Here is a 5,487-nt window from a genome sequence, read left to right as displayed (position 1 = left end):
AGTACCTCAGCGAGTACCCCCGGGGCAGGCCGCCGCTCCGGGGCCCCCGGGCCGGCCCCTCGCCCGCGGCCCCCGGCCGGGCCCCGCCCCCCTCTGGCTGCGCCTCCTGGCCTCTCCAGCAAATTAAATGATTATGGATTAATTATCGACAGGAAGCGGGATGAGTCAGAGAGAGAGAGAGAGAGGGTGGAGGTGGTGGAGTGGGAAGGCGCCCGGGTGCAGGCAGGAGGTCCAGAGGTGACACTGCAGCCCATTCCGGTGGGCGCTGGAATAGCTGCAGTTACGAGCCCGGTCAGCACGCCGCGGCCCCGGGGGACTTCTCCCTCGCCGAGAGGCGCGCACGGCCGCCGGTCGCCCTTGAAGTGCCTGAGAGCCCTGCGCCCCGCCGCCCCACCGCCCCATCGCCGAGGTCTTCGCCCAGATCCCGCCGAGATCCTCTCAAACGCGCCGTATTTGGACCATGGGGTGATCGGCGTAGAGCCGCGCGCCCTATCTGTCGTGGACCATCTCAACGAGTTCGGCTGTGCCTCGTGGTGCGGCTGACGATGAGGTTCTGCCGGGCTCCTTCTGGTGGACATCGTGGTCGTGGTGGACGTCGTGGTCCTGGTGGACGTCGTTGTCCTGGTGGACGTCGTGGTCGTGGTGGTCGTCGTGGTCCTGGTGGACGTCGTGGACGTGGTGGACGTCGTGGTCCTGGTGGACGTCGTGGCCATGGTGGACGTCGTGGTCCTGGTGGACCCTCCCAGCGCCGCCGTCGTGCACAGCACGGTCTCGCTGGCGGCGGCTGCAGAGGGCCTCGGCGGCGGCGCTAGTTTAACGGCCACCCCTCCCGCTCGACGGCTCCCCTCCCCCTCTCATCTTTGCGCGCCACTTTCCGCCATTTCTTCCTAATTTGGGCGGGTTTCGTTCATTACCGCGGAGGGGGGCGGGCAATCAGGTGCTTCCCATGCCGGCCGCGGCTCCCATTACCGACTGCTTAGTCGTCAACTTCCTCCGCGTCAGGGAGTCTGTCTGCCCGGCGCGGCCCGGCGCAGCGTGGCGCAGCCCGGCCGACAGGGCCGCTCTGCTGCTGGAGCCCTACGCGAGCCCTGTGCTGTGCGCACTGCTGCTGCTCGGCTCATTGAACGATTCCTAATCATTATCATCTTTTTGCATGAGGATGCTTATCTCTCTCTCCGCAACCCGGCTAATACATGTTATGTATCGCGTCATGCACCAGACTGTGGCCGAGAGAGAGGAGTGAGAGAGGGGGAGGGGGAGAGGGAGGAAGGGAGAGAGAGAGGGAGAGGGAGAGAGAGGGAGAGAACCTTGCGGAGTGTTGGCGGTGTCCGCGGGCCGTACCGGAGGCTCCGCTCACGACAGGGGGTGCCCGCCGGTGCCCGCCGGTGTGCGGCCCGGGCCCGGCCGCAGCGCTTCGGCCCGTTCTGATTTATATATACGCTGTGCAGTGTGTGCCGCTTAATGGTCCTGGGGTGCGCTGCACGGCCCGGTGTGCAGGGTGGTGGTGTACACTGTGCGGGCTGCCGCACGGGCCTTCTGCTCTTGTAATAATTGTGGGCGACCGGTGTGACCGCTGTCCCGCACTCAGAAAGAAATTTTTGGCTGCAGTCGGTAAACTTTTGATACTTACCACCTACCACCATAATGTTTTGTTCCATCCGTCTGAGTTAGTCATAAGCATCCATTAGGGAAAACTTCGTTGGATTAAACACATGCCCGTTGTAATGATTGTGAAACAGATTTGTCGTCTGGATAGGAAGAATTCCTACAGCTATATCTAGCGTTCAGGCTTTCTTAATTCTTACGACAGTTCTTTCTCACACGAACTGAAAGTTTTTGAAGCTTAGTCTACCGGGTCGTCGGTGTCCCTCCGACGCGGAGCGTTTGCTCGCTCAGTGGCCCGAGTCCTGAACGGCACCCTCGGAGCCCCTGGGGAAGGCCCACGGTTAGTCGCAGTCATCCGGTGGCTCGTCCAGTGGTTGTCTCAGGTTTAAAATGATTTACTAAAAAAACCTTCGTGATTTAGAACACTTCCACTCGCGGGGTCAATTCTTTCTTTTACAAAAGAAATGGTCGCTCTTTTTCTCACGCTGTTATTTCCGGAAGGAAATCATGTCCTCGAGGATCAAGTAGGCCTAAGTCTATTTTACCGCAACTCTTTGCCCCTTTCTAACGGCAGTCAGGCAGGCGGTGAATAGAGGTCCGCGTGGAACTTTTACCCCTTTCCTCCATTTCTTTACCTCTTAAAGTGCGCCCGGGGGAGCTGGAGGGGGATTCGGCATCTCGACTACGAGCCTTGTAATGAAAGGAGGCCAGACTCTTTGCGTTGTCTTTATGACGAACAGGAAGTCCTGGCGGCTTCTCCGCTAACCCCCGCGCAATTAAGGATGATTGCGTCCTAAACAGCTACTTACGCCCCGGCGCCCCACAGGGAGGGCGCTCGCGGGCCGCTCTAGGTGCGCGCCGGGCCGAGCTCTTTTCGGTGGGTGGCGGAGTGGACGTGCACTCTTTCGTCTTTTTAATTATTCTTTCTGCGATACTGTAACTTACTCCGTTCTGCTGTCAGGGCATTTAAATTTATTGAACCCCTCGCCCCTTTCTTACATTTCATTATTATTAGAATTCCCGCGCTGCTGCGCCAGTTCTTTTGTTTTTTCTCGCGCGCTCCTTTTTTTTCATGAACGTTTAATTGCCGGTCTGCAGGACTCGTATTTGGCAGGCTGGCGCGTTGCGTTGGCCCCACCCCTCCCCCTCGCGGCACCTTACTGCTGCTGAACGCATTACTTGTTGATCCCCGAGAGCTTTGCGCAGCAGCTCCGCTCAGCGCCGCTCAGCTCTGCTCAGCTCCGCTCGCAGCGGCTGGATTTTTCATAGCACTACTCCTCTGGCGCTGGCGGAGATGTGTTGAAAACTTGTTCCTCGACTTAGCCTCGTGTATGGGCGCCAGCCCCGGCGGCAGTTAGCGGCACGGCTGGGCTGTTAGCGCGAGTAACTTCAAAACTGTATGGCGCTGAGGCTAAAGCGGGTAAGCCAGCGTATGTGTAAGAGGGAAAGAGGGAGGGGGGTAGGAGGTACGCGAATCCAGCGCATGCCTGCAGAACGAGAAAAAGAGAGAACGGAGCTCGGAATAGAGTCCAACAGATGGATGTGTAGATGGCGCCGGGAAGTCCCAAGGAGGGCCGGAGGAATTTCCCTATTAGGTGTTATGTAGTGTGGGAGTGAAGTGGAAAAAAGTGGTGTCGCCCCTCTGAGGGAAAAGAGGGCCGGGCCGAGTCCAACGGGGGGAGGGAGGAGGGGAGCGGGCGGTGGCACCGCCGGGGACACCGCGCTTTGCTATGCAGATGAACCATTAAAAGAGTAGGGGTGTCTATTATGCCGCCTTGGAGACTTCGCGCGGCGTGGCGGGACCGTCGTCGCGGAGGGTGGCGGAGCGTGGCGAGCCGTGGCGACCCGTGGCGGGGCGGGGAGGCACCGGGAGGCGGAGAGCCGTCGAAGGTCCGGATGTGAACTCTGATGTTACGATCGTGGTTAGTCCTTCCACCCTCTCCAGCGCCGTGGCGCCGTCCCGCCCCCGTCCCGCCCCCACCGCCGCCGTGCAACATATGCCCCGGAGGTCAATGAAAGGCTTTTTTTTCCTCTCGCCTTAACTTTATTTTTAATGTTGCGAGAATGGCGCCGCCTGAGGCTGACTGCAGCGCTTCAACAAGTGAGGGGCGGGTGGACTGGCTGGGGCAGGACCTGGAGGGGTCGTCGAAATTATTCGTTATAGCGTACACCAAAAATTTTGTTCACGGCGAAATCCCCTGAAATAAATTAGAACTATGATAACAAAGCAAGATAATAACCTCAAAAAGAAAAAAACAAGAAACAAGTAAGAACCAGTAAGCACGGCGCAAGCAATAATCGCGTACCTTTGAAAGGTTTTTGAAAAATATTAAAAATTCCAAAGTCCTAAAATGCTCTTTAGAGCCGTTACAAATGCATTTAGGTCTAATAAACTTCTGTGCCATATGGCACACCTCTGAGGTGCACCCTCGGGTGCACCTCTGCAAAGTTGCGTTGTATTCAAGTGAATCCGCAATAAGTGGTGTAGTTGCTAGTGTCCAATAAGAAATTACTTTAATTCAAAGAACTTCCTATTACTTTGAGCTTAGGGCAGACGACAATATTTTTATATCAGTATGGAAGTTTCATCGTATGAAAAATGTTCTGCACGCCGAAGTGGTTCGGTGTCGGGTGATGAATAGACAACCTCGCCTCCTCTTAGTCGCACACCGCGCTGAACAAACTGCTGCAAATCGCACAACTTGTAAAAGAGTTGCGCGTTATTATCAGGACCCTTAAGTGTGATGACGCAATGATAGGGCCCCAGATGCGAGGAAGGGGCGGGGCTGGCCGCGCCCCTTCACGCCCCGACCCGCCCCGCTCCTGGGAGGCATTTGCATCAAATACAATGTGTCTCGAGCAATAAACTGCGACTCCTGCTCTTTGTTTTCTCTCCTTTTTTTCCCTTTCTTTTCCTCCCCCGCTCTTGTAAGTCTAATTCCCCGCCGAGGGCTGCAAAACGAATTGACGCGTCGCGACTTTCTTTTCTTTTTTTTTCTCGACTTGCGCGCGAACAATTTGAGAATCTCATATAAGACTGGGGGATAAGTAATTACCCCCCATTAGTGTGACGCCCGTTGTGTTGTCGACGTGTTGTGCGAGCGCAGGAGGATCAGAGGAGACTACGCGGCCGCCCCAAGCACGACTTATCACCAGTGCCTACTCCGTCTAACGTCCCGCCCCTCTTGCTACAAGCCTTTATTTAAAAAGAGTCAAAATTAATGAAAGCAGAACCAAGGTAACGCCGGGTACTAGGTGGTGTAATTGGTGATAACTGGTAGTGATATCGTGGGTGACCTTTCGTTCTTGTCAGTAAACTCTGTAGTGGTAGTAATGTCTGGTAGTAAGTGGTATAGCACGACATGGGTAATACGTATTACGTGGATTCGGTAACATTCAGCAACATCTGGATTAGGTGCACGAACCTTTCTTTGTAGACTTGCAGCAGATCCTAGGCCTAGGCTGCCTCGAACATGCCGTGCCCTTGACTTAAAAACCTTTTAGAAAGAAAAATTAATAATTTTCTCTATTGGTGGAGACCGGCCCCTTTGCTGAAAAGTCATCACCCCTAATGTTGTCATGTGTTTGCTGTTGCAGGTCCCGGCGCTGCCGCCGCCGAGCTTCCCCGGCCGACCCGGACGACCCCGGCGAGCCCCCGCACTGGCTGTGGAGGGCCGTGCGCGCCGCGCTGCCCTTCCAGCTCGCCCTGGTCGCGCTGCTGTGCGTGGCGTGCCTGCTGCAGCCGCACTGCTGCGACCACCTCAACAACCTCAGCCTGTCCCTCAGCCCTCAGCTGCGCTACGCGAGGGGCCCGCCCCCCGTGTAGGCAAAGGTTTAACAGCTTCTTCTTTTGCAGCGCGGTTCCAACTACTTAATTTAGTC

The 5,487-nt window shown here is 56.4% G+C and overlaps 1 protein-coding gene and 1 long non-coding RNA gene across 2 annotated transcripts in view; one reads left to right on the top strand and one right to left on the bottom strand.

The window, feature by feature from the left end:
- Nucleotides 1-5,481, top strand: part of LOC127748783 (uncharacterized) — a 9,688-nt gene extending 4,207 nt beyond the window's left edge. Inside the window, exon 3 of the long non-coding RNA XR_008010774.1 lies at nucleotides 5,203-5,481. This is a non-coding gene — a long non-coding RNA (uncharacterized LOC127748783). The remainder of the gene's footprint in view (nucleotides 1-5,202) is intronic.
- Nucleotides 1-5,487, bottom strand: part of LOC113217620 (lysosomal aspartic protease) — a 368,266-nt gene that overhangs the window by 331,591 nt on the left and 31,188 nt on the right. The gene's annotated exons all lie outside the window — the stretch shown is intronic.

This window comes from Frankliniella occidentalis, unplaced genomic scaffold (genome assembly GCF_000697945.3).
Source record: "Frankliniella occidentalis isolate FOCC.00 unplaced genomic scaffold, Focc_3.1 Scaffold13, whole genome shotgun sequence".
Lineage (NCBI taxonomy): Eukaryota > Metazoa > Arthropoda > Insecta > Thysanoptera > Thripidae > Frankliniella > Frankliniella occidentalis.
The sequence above is the reverse complement of the archived record's forward strand: the minus strand, read 5'-3'. Positions and strand labels throughout refer to the sequence as shown.